Source organism: Galeopterus variegatus, unplaced genomic scaffold, assembly GCF_000696425.1.
Source record: "Galeopterus variegatus unplaced genomic scaffold, G_variegatus-3.0.2 Scaffold6311, whole genome shotgun sequence".
Taxonomy (NCBI): Eukaryota; Metazoa; Chordata; class Mammalia; order Dermoptera; family Cynocephalidae; genus Galeopterus; species Galeopterus variegatus.
The window spans coordinates 97,207-112,990 of NW_007732422.1; positions in this window are offsets into that span (position 1 = coordinate 97,207).

Sequence of the window (15,784 nt, forward strand, 5' to 3'; positions counted from 1 at the left end):
TGGGTTTTACATTTGATTCTTTAATCCATTCGGAGTTGATCTTTTTATATGGTGAGAGGTAGGGATCTAATTTAATTATTCCACATGTGGATATTCAGTTTTCCTAGCACTATTTATTTAAGAGACAGTCTTTTCCCTATTGTGTGTTCTTGACACCTTTGTGGAAAATCAGTTGGTTGAAATGCATAGATTTATTTCTGAGATCTGCATTATGTTTCAATTGTCTATCTTTATGTTTTTATGCCAATATCATGCTTTTTTGGTTACCATAGCCTTTCAGTATATGAGAGTACTTCACAAAGTTTGAGGAAAAATAGAATTAAAATATTAGTCCATGAAATTTTTGAAATATCCTCATATTTTGAAGTAAGGTAGTGTGATGCCTTCAGTTTTGTTCTTTTTGCTCAATATTGCTTTGGTGATTCAGGGTTTTTCTGGTTCCACACTGTAGAGAGCACTAACATTAATAAAGCAAATATATTTCACAGGGCCTAGCCTCCAAAGCCCTCTAGTTTCAGGTTTAGCCTAATTTTTTAAAATTACACATAGAAATGCTAAGCTTGCAAAAGACAGGAAACTTTCCCCAGGGTAAAGTCTCTGTTGTAGATAAAGAATTGTAACACAGCAAAATTGCTGGCTCAAGGAACGTCCTTGGTGCAGGTTAACCTAAAGTTACTTGATTGTTATGTAAACACACTAAGGAAGTTGCTGTAGGGAAAGAAAATGTTTGCTAAGAACAAGCTTTTGTTGGTGGATCGACTTAACTTTTTGCAAATTGCATTATGGAATGTCACTTTGTTATTTCACTGATGTTGCCAGCCTCTATTGTTAAACTATACTTAGCCATAACTCCACCTATGTTCCTTTTCTCTAACTTTCCTGCCAGGAGAATAAATAAGGGGAGAAGACCCCAGTCCAGGGTTAATTTCCCAATGAGGAATGCCTCTCTCTTGAGGATTCCTGGAAATTAACCCCTTCAGGGTTTCTCACTACTTGGAAGAAATGGGCTTTGAGTAATCCTTTGCATCTCCATCACCCTGGGGGAGACGTGACACAACACAAATTTTAGGATTTTTTTTAAATTTTGGGAAAGAATGTGTTATTGTTATTTTAATGGAAATTTCATTGAATATGTAGAGCACATTGGGTATTATAGACATTTTTGCAATATTAATTGCTTCAATCCATAAACACAGGACATGTGTCCATTTAAAAAAAATAAAATAAAATAAAATAATCCAACCTGTTCATAAAACAGTTTGATAATTTTTTTAAAATAGCATATAACCTTGCCATTCCATTACCAGATATTTACCCAAGAGAAATGAAGGCATATATTCATACAAAAACTTATACATGAAGGTTTATAGCAGGTTTTTGGTTTTTTGTTGTTGTTTTTTGTAATAGCCAAATTGTGGTGCACCCATATGCCTTGGATTGAATGTTCTCCAAAAACTTCATCCCCGCTGTAACTGTTGAGTGTGGGTAATTAAAAGGTGGGGTCTTGAAGAGGTGATTAGATTGTGAGGACCCTGCCATAGTGAATGGTTTAATGGTGGTCATTAATGGGCATGGCTCTGAAAGCTTTAAAAGGAGAGTACATGGGGAGCTTTCTCTCTTTTTCTGCCATCCAACATGTGACACCCTGCTTTGCTGTGAAAAGACTCTACCCACCTCCAAGATTCTCACTGGATGTGTTCCCTGGACTTTGGACTTCCCAGCCTCTAAAACTATGAGCAACAAATATTGTTCCTTTATAAATTACCCAGTTTCAGGTATTTTGTTATAAGCAACAGAAATGGACCAATACGCCAAGCAATGGAATACTACTCAGCAATAGAAATGAATGGCTATTGATATGCATAACAACATAGATAAATTTCAAAATAATTATGCTGAGTGAAAGGAGCCATATAGAAAAGAATGCATATTCTACTAGTCCATTTATAAGACATTCTGGAGAATACAAACTAACTCATAGTGACAGCAAGCAGATTAGTGGTTGCCTGAGGATGAGCAGGTGGAGGGTCAAGGAGAGGCAAGAAGAAAGAACTATAAAGGCACATAAGAAAACTTTGGGGTGATGGGTATGTTTGTTGTCTTGATTGTGGCAATGGCTTCACAAGCATATACAAATGTCAATGCTTATCAAATTGTACACTTTAAAAATGTATGATTTATAGTACATCAATTATACTTCAATAAAGCTGTTTTCAAAAAAGAGTGGATTGGGATAGAGAAATACTTGATTTTGAAGAATATGCATTATATAGTAAAATAAGCTAAAATAGAGAAGAACTGGAAGAACAAACTAAGAAAGGTAAAGAAAATAAGGCCACAAGAGAATGTTATAAGAAAAGAGAACATATAAGGGGAAACAAAAACAACTAATAGTTATTGAGAGATTTACTAAGTGCCAATTCCTTTTTGATTATAGTAATTCTAATGGGTGTAAAGTTATATCTCATTGTGGGTTTTAGTGGTAGAAAATGTAGTGGTGCACCTTACAATTTATGGCATGATCCCCATTTTACTGGTGAGAAAATTGAAGCACAGACAAGGTAAGTCCACAGTCACGTAGCTGGAAGCTGTAGGGCTGAATTTTTTAACCAACTAAATTTCAGATAAATAACTATTCAAGTGAGTATAATTTTAACTAGGATTCCACAAACGTTTTATATTTCCAGGCTTATATGATGTATTTTTTAATCTTACACTTGTATATGCCTCAACTTAACACATTTACAAAGATTTTTCTTCCCTTTCTCCATTTTTTGTCTGTATAGATTTGCCTATTCTGGACATTTCATAAAATGGAATCATATCTTATGTGGCCTTTTGTGACTGGCTTCTTTCACGTCACATAACATTTTCAAGGTTTATCCATGTCGTAGCATATGTCAGCACTTCCATCCTTTTTATGGCTAAATAATATTCCATTGTGTGAGGAAATTAGAGTAGTTTAGTCAGGCCTCCTCACCTCAGGTCTAGTGGGGGGTGGTGCAGCACATTCTCTGTAAACAAGTTGTGTGGGGTAGAGTTAGTGTGCATGCACATCTGTGTATTTTTAGCTTGTTGTTATTATTGTGTGTTCTTCAGTGTGTGTGAAGCAGTGCCTCAGAATGGCTGGTTGGCAGAGCTCACATCTAGGAAAAAACCCTATTATCTCTTCAACCAACACTCCAAGGACCTTTTCCTATTAGCCAGCTCGTAGACCTGCATGTGAAAGGTTTGGGAATGGGCTTGAGGTGTGTGTGGGACCTAGACCTACCTCTACAATTGGTGCAGTCAGCAGGATACTGAGCAGATGCAGGAGCCAAAAGCCCTTGGGAGAAGGAGGAAATGTGGCTACTTTTGAATATGTTATGCCCTGCGGCCACTTTCCTGTTGACTCGGGTCTGGTTGCTGCTCACTATACTGTAAGGAAGCAGAGACCGGGCACTACACTGGAGAACCCTTAAGAGGGGAGGAAATGTGGCTGTCCTTGAGCATGTGGTGCCCAGTGGCCACTTTTCTGCTGACCAGAGCCTGGCTACTGCTCACTATGTTGCAAACTGATTGAGATTTGAAGTGGGAAGCAGAGTTGTTGGAAGTGTGGATAAATGTCCTGGAGGATGACGTGCAGTGACTGGCCACTCCTGCTTCTCACACCAAGGAGGAGGATGAACCCAGTGGTGAGTTGGGGGAGACCATGCATCTCCAGGCACAACCTGTCATGCATCAGAAAATGAAGCACGAGCCGCCTATGGGACCAGGTGGACAACCAATGGGCAACCCACAGGTGACCCAACTCACCACCTGTGTCCCATATACACAGGTTGAATTAGTTGGCTTGGGGAGACAGTTCCAGCAGAAACAGGGGGAGCCCCTAGCTGCTTGGCTGCTGTGGTTATGGGACCAAAGGGTGGATAGTGTGATGTGCTCTGGTGAGGAGATGGAAACATTGGCATCCATCACTATGCACCCATCCCTGAGGCAGTGGCTACAGAATAGCTGCAGATACAGACAAGGGCCAGGTAATCACTCCTTAATGGAATGGGTGAATGCAGTTGCCCAAACCATGGGGGCAAATGCTGGAGAACTGCCCAAGATTGTTAGTAAATGGCAAACATATGCTGTGTTAGTCCAAATAATTCAGGAGCTGGGGATGCGGCAGTTCATGTTTAATCTGAACACTTGTGGCCCAGACGATGAAAATTTTACAGGCAACATGAGAGATATAGTGCTGCAAAATGCCTTGTCAACGTCCTTTGGGTTACTGATGGCCATACTAGCCCCATACATTGGTCATCCTATACATGATGTAACGACCTTGATAGCCAGCTTGGGTGAAGTAGAGGATAGGAGACAAGCAAAAGGGGTCTAAAAGGTGTCTAAGACCAAACCCTCAAGAAACGCTCAGTGTTTTATCTTAAAGGGACCAAGCAAGACTAGCCATAAGCACATGTGTCTTGACTTGCTTGCAGCAGAGGTTGATAGCAAGAAAATTGACCTGCAGCCAAATGCAGTCCTGTTTGCCTTGTGGCAACAATTGCACCCTGAACAGTGTGTCACTAAACATCCAGAAACAGGTAGCATGGTATGCTCCATGGATTTACAGGACTTTTTGGTTGCTCCCGAGGAGGCAGATGAACTGTTCCAATTTGATTAGGGAGCAGGCCAAGGAACTCCTCTTTTGGGGGCTGGTGAGGACCAGAGGACTCATGTTGAATTGATTGAATTGGTGGATCAAGGACAAATGTGCAGTGTGTTTTGGCATTGGTGGATACAGGCACAGAATGCAGCCTGATATATGGCAATCCATATAAGTTTCCAGGGGCCACAGTTCATATAGATGGCTATGGAAGACATAGTATTGAGGTCAAAGCTGTGTCATTGCCATTGGGCATAGAATAATTACCTCCTCATGTATATACTGCATACATATTCCCAGTAGCTGAATACATCTTGGGTATGGATGTACTTTATGGTTTGCACCTGCAAACAAGAGTTGGAGAGTTTTGGCTGCAAATTCAGACAGTACAGCCTGTGTTATGGGGATATGCTAAAGATGACCCAAGTCATCTTTGGTCATCTTGGGTGTTACCCAAGCCAAGATGTGTAGTTAATGTAAAGCAATATCACCTACCGGGAGGACATGCAGAGACAGGTGCCACTATACTGGAGTCAGAGGAAGTTGGAATTATTCATCCGACTCACAGCCCATTTAATGCTCCAGTATGGCCAGTGAAAAAGCCTAATGGGACCTGGAGAATGACTGTAGATTATCAAGAACTAAACAAAGTAGTGCCTCCTTTGCATGCAGCCATGCCTTCAGTTCATGACTTGATGGGTCAGCTGATGACTCAGCTGGGAACTTATCATTATGCACTGGACCTTGCAAATGATTTTTTCTCTATCCTTCAGTTCATGACTTGATGGGTCAGCTGATGACTCAGCTGGGAACTTATCATTATGCACTGGACCTTGCAAATGATTTTTTCTCTATTCCAATCTTGGCTGATAGCCAAAATCAGTTTCCCTTCACCTGGGAAGGGAGGCAGTGGATCTTTCAAGTATTGCCCCAAGGTTATCTGCATATCCCAACCATCTGTCATAGTTTAGTGGCTGGGGACTTAGCCAAGTGGACTAGGCCCAGCACAGTTACAATGTTTCACTACATTGATGACGTGTTACTAACCTCTGATTTTCTTACAGATTTAACCTAGGCAGCTCCAATGCTGCTAAGTCATTTGGAACAATGTAGGCGGGCCATGAACACAGCCAAAGTGCAAGAACCTGGGCTGTCAGTCAAATTCCTGGCAGTGGTCTGGTTGGGTAAGACGAGGGTCATCCCAGAAGCTATTATAGACAAGATACAGGCATGCCCTCAACCCACAACTGTAGCTCAGCTACAGACATATTTGGGACTTCTGGAGTACTGGAGAGATTTTGTGCCCCACATGGCCCAAATGGCATGCCCACTGTATGCACTAAGAAAGAAAGGAGCCCTTTGGGATTGGACTGATGAAGTAGAACAGGCTTACTGAGCTACCATAAGGGCAATACAGAAAGTACAGGCTTTACAAGTGGCTGATCCCACTAAACCTTTTGAATTAGATGTACATATAACCCAAGAGGAGTTAGGATGGGGTTTGTGGCAGAGACAAGACCAATTCCAAACACCCATAGGATTCTGGTCTCAGCTCTGGAAGGGTGCTGAAGTGCATTATTCCCTAATTGAAAAACAGTTGGCAGCTGTATGTTCTGCCTTGATGGCCACTGTAGCTATCACAGGAACTGCAAAAGTCTTAGTAAGGACAACATATCCCATACTAGGTTGGCTGTGCACATGGGAAACCAACCCTAAAAGCAGCTCAGACTCCCACTCTGTCTAAATGAGGAGCATATATAGAACAAAGAAGCACTGTGTCAACGAGTCCTCTGTCCAAAAAGTTGCAAACTGTGCTAGACACAGTAGAGGTTGTGGAGGAAACTTTGACACAACCCTTACCCATGGAGGTGGAGGCTACACCTTTCCATGAGGGACAGGGACCTATCACAGAGCAAACTTGGTATACAGATGGCTCTAGCATGGGGCCCTAAACATCATGGATAGCTGTTGCTGTCCAGCCCTTAACAGATCCCATGTGGTATGAAAATGGCACAGTGCAAACAGTCAATGGGTTGAATTGAGAGCAGTATGGATGGTGATGAAAAATGAGCCTGGATCCTACTGACAGCTGGGCTGTGTACAAAGGTTTACCCCTTTGGATCTCTACTTAGAAATATCAAAGGTGGATGGTAGGCCACCGACCCCTGTGGGGACAAGCCATATGGAAAGAGTTATGGGAAATGGGACATGAGAAAGAAGTAACTCTTTTCCATGTCACAGGACACTTCCCCTTAGCCAGTCCAGGAACTGATGAAGCCTATGCCTTGGCTAAGGTAAGATGGCTGGAGAGAGCCCCAGTTACTGATGTAGGCCAGTGGTTACACAGACAAATGCAGCATTCTGGCAGCAAAACCATGTGGATGGTGGCTCAAAGATGGGCCTTGGCTATAAAATGGGAAGATGTAGTGAACACCTGTTGTGCTTGTCCAGTATGTGCTCAAGAGAGTCTGCACCCCCGGCAGGTACCCTGTACAGATGGGCAAATAACTCGAGGAAGGGTGCCCCTGACTCAATGGCAAGTGGCCTTTGTCAGACCACTGCCAAGGTCAGAGTATTTCAGATACCTCTTCACAGCTGTTGATACAGCCACTGGTCTTCTGTTTGTATGGCCATGTAAGGTCCCAGACCAGGTAAACACTGTGAAGGCATTGAATAGCCTTACTGCCATGTATGGCTGGCCTGTAATTATAGAGAGTGATAATGGAACCCACTTTACTGGACATGGGGTTCAGAGGTGGGCCTCCCAGTTGTCTATTCAATGGAAGTTACATGTGCCACATCATCCCCAGGCAGCGGGAATGATTGAACAGTATAAAAAGTCCCTCTTTTTAAAAAGGGACTAAGGCTATCTGCCCAACCTCCATCCCTGAAGGACTGGACATGGAGGTTATGGCCAACAGTCAGGTTTCTAAATGAGAGACCCTGCAAGGGTGGGCCCTCTCCAGTGGAAGCTCTGTTGCATAGGGCTACAGCACCTATACAACTGCAAGTCACTACTAAAGATAAGCTTTTGAAGCCAGGATATGGCAAGAATGGAAATATTCTCTTACCATCCCCAACCTGTTTGCAACAGTGACAGACAGCACAATGGGAATGGCCTTAGAGAATAGAAGCCCCCCATATATGCTGGGTAGGTCTAATAGGGCCCTGGGGGAAATGATTAGAAGATGACTTGCAAGATGGCCACCCAAAAAATAAAAATTTAAAAAAATAAATAAACTACACTTTAGACAAATTTGACCTGGCAGATATCTATAGAACATTTCACCCAGCACCTTCATAATATACATTCTTCTCATCAGCACATGGAATATTCTATAGGACAAACCACATGTTATGTCACATATCAGGTCTCAATAAATTTTTTAAAATTGAAATCATTTTGAGTACCTTTTCAGACCACAATGGATTAAAACTAGAAACCAATAACAAGTGATACTCTGGAAACTATACAAATACACAGAAAATAAACAACATGCTCCTGAACAACCTATGGGTCCAAAAAGAAATTAAACAGGAAATCAAAAAATTCCTTAAAACTAATGAAAATCAAGATACATCATACCAAAACCCATGGGATACAGCAAAAGCAGTTCTAAGGGGGAAGTTTATTCAATAAATGCTTACATTAGAAGAAGAGAAAGATTTCAAATAAAGAAACTAATGCTACACCTCAAAGAACTAGAAAAACAAGAACAATCCAATCCCAAAATTAGTCGATAGAAAGAAGTAATGAAGATTGGAGCAGAATTAAATGAAATAGAGACCCCAAATGACACAAAAGATGAATAAAACAAAAAGTTGGTTTTTTTGAGAAGATAAACAAAATAGAAAAACCACTAGCTAGGCTAACTAAAAAAAGAAGAAAGAATACCCAAGTAACAAAAATCAGAAATGAAAAAGAAAACACACAACAATACCACAGAAATACAACAATTGTTAGACACTATTATACACAACTATTTGCCAACAAATTTGAAAACCTGGAGGTAATGGATAAATTTCTGGACACATATAAACTACCAAGACTAAACCAAGAAGAAATAGAAAACCTGAACAGACCAATAACAAGCAACAAAATTGAAGTAGTAATCAGCAGCCTCCCAAGAAAGAAAAGCCCAGGACCAAATGGCTTTACTGCTGAATTCTACCAAACCTTTAAAGAGGAATTAATACCAATTCTCTTCAAACTGTTCCAAAAAATTGAAACAGAAGCCATTCTCACAAACTCATTCCATGAGGGCACATCACCCTGATACCAAAACCAAAGGAAGATACAACAAATAAAAGGCAAGTACAGGCCATATCTTTGATGAATATAGATGCAAAAATCCTCAACAAAATATTTGCAAATAGAATAAAACAGATTATACACCATGATCAAGTGAGATTCATCCTAGGAATGCACGGATGGTTCAATATATGCAAGTCAATGTATGTGATACACCACATCAACAAAATCAAGGATAAAAACCATATAATTGTCTCAATAGATGCAGAAAAAACATTTAACAAAATTCAACACCGCTTCATGATAAAGACTCTCAGCGAATGAGGTACAGAAGGAAAGTATCTCAACACAAGAAAAGCCACATATGACAAACCCACCACCAATATGACCCTGAAAGTTTTTCCTTAGGAACAGGAACAAGACAAGGATGCACACTCTTATCTCTCCTATTTAACATAGAATTGGAAGTAGTAGCCAGAGCAATTAGACAAAGAAATAAAGAGCAACCAGGCTGGGAAAGATGAAGCAAACTGTCCGTTTGCAGATGACATAATAATATACACAGAAAAACCTAAAGATGTTACTAAAAAACTCTAAGAGCTGATAAATGATTTCAGTAAAATTGCAGGATACAAAAACAACACACAAAAATCAGTAGCATTTTTATACCCCCATAATGAACTAGCAGAAAGAGAAATCAAAAAAGCAAACCCATTTACAATAGTCACCAAAAAAATTAAATACCTAGGAATAAACTTAACCAAGGAGGTGAAAGATCTCTACAATGAGAACTACTAATCACTACTGAAAGAAATTAAAGAGGATACAAAAAGATAGAAAGATATTCCATACTTTTGGATTGGAAGAATTAACATTGTAAAAATGTCCATACTACCCAAAGCAACCTACAGATTTGTCGGGTACGCTGCCAACCGACCCGAACAGCCCTAGCCTCATTATCAGTCTCTCCCTTGGTGGGTGAGCGAATTGCCCGGATTCCTCTTTCCTTCTGGTCCCCGTTGGGAGGAGATGGGGGAAGAGAGCTATGAAGAGAGGTGAGCACAGCCACGGGCCCCAACCAGCCCGTTAAAGGACACTCAGACATGGCAGAGGTTCTGTCAAGCAGTTCTGTTTATTATCACACAAGCACTTGCTTTTAAAGGCAAATGGGGAAGGGAGGTTTTTTACATCCTCCAATCAGCTTAAAGGTTACGAGAGCATGCATCCTGTCTCAATGCCTAGCTATTGCAATCATGCAGTGTTCATGAGCGCGGAAGCATGTATTTGGCCAATAAGGGTTAAGGCAAGGTTCCCGTAGACACTCCCACCCTACTTCCTCCGGGCACCATCTTAGGCTGTGACGTTAATACGCCCTTGTGGGCCCATAATGGTGCCGCTTGTAATGTCACTTAAGGTGGCATTAGTTTTTAAGGCCTGACACAGATTCAGTGCAATGCCCATCAAAATGCCAATGATATTCTTTACAGAAATAGAAAAAACAATCCTAACATTCATATGGAACAACAAAAGACCCTGAACAGTCAAAAAAATCCTGAGCAAAAATTATACTACAAAGCTACAGCAACCAAAACAGCATGGTACTGGGGTAAAAATAGACATTCAGGCCAATGTAACAGAATAGAGAACCCAGAAATCAACCCACGTACTTATAGTAGCCAACTGATCTTTGACAGAGGCAACAAGAACATACATTGGGGAAAAAACTGCTTCTTCAATAAATGGTGCTGGGAAAACAGGACATCCATAAGTAGAAGAATGAAACTAGATCCGCACCTCTCACCATATACCAAGATCAACTCAAAATTAAAGACTTAAATGTAAGACCTGAAACTATAAAACTCTTAAAACAAAATATAGGAGAAACACTTCAGGAAGCAGGACTAGGCAAACATGTATGAATAAGACCCCAAAAGCACAGGCAACAAAAGAAAAAATAAACTAATAGTATTATATCAAACTAAAAAGCTTCTGCACAGCCGAAGAAAGTTAACACAGTGAAAAGACAACGTACAGAATGGGAGAAAATGTTTGCAAATTATGCATCCAATAAGGGATTAATATCCAGAATATACAAAGAACACAAACAACTTAACAGTAAGAAAACATGTAACCCATTTTAAAAATGGGCAAAGGAGCTGAATAGGTATTTCTTGAAGGAAGATACACAAATGGCCAACAGACACATGAAAAAATGCTCAACATCACTCAGCATCAGGGAAATGCAAATCAAAACCACAAGTGAGATATCATCTCACCCCAGTTAGACTGGCTATTATCAAAAAGACAGAGAATAACAAATGCTGGCAAGGATGCAGAGAAAGGAGAATGCTCCCACGTTGTTGATGGGACTGTAAATTAGTGCAGCCTTTATAGATAATGGTGTAGTGTTGAAAGATACCTGCATTCTCATGTTTATCCAGCTCTACTTACAATAGCCAAGAGTTGGAACCAACCTAAATGTTCATCATCAGATGACTGGAAAAGAAAAAAGGTATATATACACAATGTAATACCACCCTGTCATTAAAAAAAAAAAAAAAAAGCATGAAATACTGCCATTCACAGCAACACGGAAGAACTTAGAGACAATTATGTTAAGTGAAATTAGCCAGGCACTGAAAGAGAAATACTGTGTGTCCTCACTCATAACTGAGAGCTAAAAAAGTAAACAAAAAAAAGAAAGAAAAAGATACAACAATCACAATAATTTGTTGAACTTTCAAAAAGAGAGAACAGAACTGATACCAACAAACTTGAGAAAGGGGGATGCAGAGCGGGGTTACTGAGAAACGGGCAAAGGGTCACAAAAAATGATTACAATGTGTAAGGTTGGATATGCTAATTATTCTGATTTGAGCATCATATATTGTGCACACAGGTATTGATATTCGACACTGTACCCCACAGATATGTACAGTCAATTATATTTCAATCCAAAAAAAAAATGTTCACAAAAATAAGTAAACAAATAAAATGAAATGAGAATAATTGTGAAGGTTATCTCTTGCCTCACACATTCTCACCATGTGAGATACCCTGCATCTCCACAGGACTCTGCACCAAGAAGGCGGCCCTCACCAGATGTGTTCCCTGAACCTTGAACTACCCAGCCTCCAAACTGTAAGAAATAAATTTCATTAAATTACCCAGTTTCAAATATTCTGTTATAAGCAACAGAAATTAAGTGATACAGAGAAATTTGAGAATCATCAGCAAAAATACCTTGGAAATTTCCTCCAACTCTTCACCCCCATATTAAATGGAATAGTGGGGTTGGAGGTCAGATTATAGTGAGTTGAAAAGTGAGAAGTGCAGAAGTGACTCAGGAAGGTTAGTTGGAAATATGAGGCATATAGTAAAATAGATAGAAGAGAGCCTGGAGTTGAGAAAGGATTTAGACATAATTGTCCATTAAGAGGCCATTAGAAAGATGAGTCGGGCTTCCTACCTGACATTTCTACTTCATACCTTCTAATATTCAACAAACATACTATACTGGACTAATAGATTTCCTCTTAGCTTTGATGGCTATTTTATAACTGGGGTCTTCTACAGGCACAATACTTTAAAATAAAAGAAGCAACTCTCCCCAGAATCTACCTACGATCCTTATTCTAAGGCCCTCTCTTTAAAAGATATATTTCAAATACTCTCCCATCTATTTTCACCACTAGCAATAATTTTATTTTTCTCATATATATTGCATAGCCTTAGAGCAAACATGCTATAGGCAGTTAAAAGACAGCACCCAAGGACTTAGTCATTGAATACCACTAAGGACATATGAAAGCTTAGAAGGGACAAGGAAAAGTGGGAAAACTACTTCACCTGGCATATGGAAATCAGTTCTGCTGGCTGGTTGCCAAAGACTGAACGATTAAAGCCAGCACACTAGAAACTTTGAAGAGGATTCTAGAAAATGTCTTTGCCCTCTTAGAGTTTATTATATCACCTACAAAAGAGAAGTTTGCAAAAGGCACAGATAAATTGTGGAAGACTGCGATAAAGAATGCAACTTAGCAGTAGATGGGAAATAGAAGGACATAAAAAAGAACTGTTGAAGCCTTTGAAAGAAAAGACAGGGATGAATGATAAGCAGAAGAATGGGAAGAAAATACAGCAAATCCTAAGGGTTGACTTCATCATAAAATATTTATATAAGAGATACTGAGCTGCAAGATAAGTTGACTAAGTACTCTGGAGAAAGTTCACATTGCCACACCAAAATTTATGCAGGGGATGTCATTGTTATCTACAGTTCATTTTTTTTTAAAGGAGGGAGAATGCTATTTTGGAAACAATAGAATCACACACTTGAAAGGACCTTGAAAGATCATCTCGTTCTTAAAGGCATAGTTAGCGTCAGCCACCAACTGTTCGCGCCTACAGGATCTGCCTCAGATTTTTAGCCGAGGCCACGCTCTCCCAGGGCATCCCCCAGCCAACAATTGAGCAAGGCAAGAATGGCAAGACCTGGCCATGTGTGCCTAACACAGGATTCCTCTTTCTTTTCGCTCCAGAGCTCCATTTTATGTTGGCCCAGATGTTGTCAGAGCTACACAGCAATGTGAGGCTCTCTCTGCCCCATCCTGCTTCCTCCTCCCTTTCCAATCACAGGAATCAGATCAGCATCACTTTCTGGAGGCATTATGCTCCCCACCCCTCAATAAACCTCACACACTCCTAACTGTTGTCTCCACATCTGTCTCCTGATGGATGTGGCTAATGCAAAGAACACATCTCAATACATTTATTGGACAAAGGACTTACATCCAGAATATATAAAGAACCTTTAAAACACAGTAAGAAGACAACCCAATTTTTTTTCAATGGGCAAAGATTTCATTTAAAAAGATATACAAATAGGGCCGGCCCATGGCTCACTCAGGAGAGTGTGGTGCTGATAACACCAAGGCTATGGGTTCGGATCCTATATAGGGATGGCCGGTTCGCTCACTAGCTGAGCGTGGTGCTGACAACACCAAGCCAAGGGTTAAGATCCCCTTACCAGTCGTCTTTAAAAAAAATAAGAAGAAGAATAAAATAATAATAATAATAATAAAAGATATACAAATGGCAAATACATGAAAATTGTTCAATATCATATGTCATCTGAAAAACGTAAATTATAACCACAATAAGATACCACTACACCCATCAGAATAGCTACTATTAAAAAGACTGACAATTTTAAGTGAGGTCGGTGATGTAGAGCAACTGACACTCATACATTGCTGGTGGGAATGTAAAATGGTACAATCACTTTGGAAAACAGTTTGATAGTTTTTTATAAGGTTAAATTTATACTTACCATATGACCCAGCAATTCTACTTCTAGATATTACCCAAGAAAAATGAAAATGTGTACACAAAATGACAAGTACCAGAATGTCAATAGCAGCTAATTCAAAATAACCAAAAACCAGATACCATCCAAAGGTCCAACAATAAGTGAATTTGTCCAAATTATCCATACAATGAAAATAGTACTTAGCAATCCTATTAGTCAGGATTCTCCAGAGAAACTGAATCAATAGGATATGTTATAATTATATGAGAGGGATTTATTAGGGGAATTAGCTCACGTGGCCATGAATGGCCCACGAAAGGTCGTCTATAAACTGGATGCCAGTAGCGTGGCTCAGTCCAAGTCCAAAGGCCTCAAAACCAGGGAAGCTGGTGGTGTTCTTGGTGTAAGTTCTGGAACTCAAAAGCTGAAGAGTCTCAAGCTCTGATGTCCACGGACAGGAGAGAAGAGTGTATCCCAGCTCCAGCAGAAAGAGAGAGCTTCACCTCTTTCCTCTGTCTTTTGTTCTCTCTGGACCCCCAGTGGGTTGGATGGTTCCTGCCCACATTGAGGATGGCTATTTCCCACCCAGGCCACTCAGACTGTCATACTAATCTCTGCTGGAAACACCCGCATGGACACACCAGAAAAGATTGCTTTACCAGGTTTCTCAGCATTCCTTCATCTAACCAAGTTGACACCTAGAATTAACCTTCACCACAATTAAAAAAAAAAATCTACTGGTACATGCAACCACATGAATGAATCTCAAAAATATCATGTTGAGTTGAAGAGGACAAATACATAAAAGAACATATGATTCCTTCTATGAAGTTCTAAAACTGGGAAAAATAATCTACAGTGATAGAAGTCAGATCAGGGGTTGAGGTTGAGGAACTGACTGCAAAGGAGTATAAAAGAATTTTCTGGGTGATGGAAATTTTCTATACCTTGACTGGGTAGTGGTTACACAGTTGTATATATTTATCAAAACTCATCATACTATATACACAAAATGTATGCATGTTACTGCATGATTTTAAAAATGTGTTCCTGACTCATACTATAGTAAATAAGTACTAAACATGTAAAAAAAATACTATATTTAATAGTATTTGTTGGTATTGCAAGTGAAATATTTATCTCATTTATATTTCTAGATAGTTATTACTTGAAAAGAAAAAGGCTATTGGTCTGTTTACTTTTCTTATATTTAGAGATCTTTTCAAATTCCCTTATTCTGTTGGTTTTAACCAAAGTCTTTTGGGTTTTCTAGGCATACAGTCATATAATCAGCAAAAAGAAATAACTTCATCTCTTGCTATCCAGCATTATACAGATTACTTTGTTTCCATCTCTTATTGCATTCACTAGTCTCCAAAAGAATGTTAAATAATAATGGTGATCACCAGATGCCCTCTCTTTTCTATACTTTAAAGGAAGTATCTTAACATCTGAGTGTTTAAAATACTACTTGCTGTTGGGTTTTTGGTAAAATAAGAATTTGTAGTTTCTTTTTTTTTTCCTTTTTGTCTTTTTTACTGACCGGTAACGGGATCGCAACCCTCGGTGTCGCGCCCGTACCGGAGAC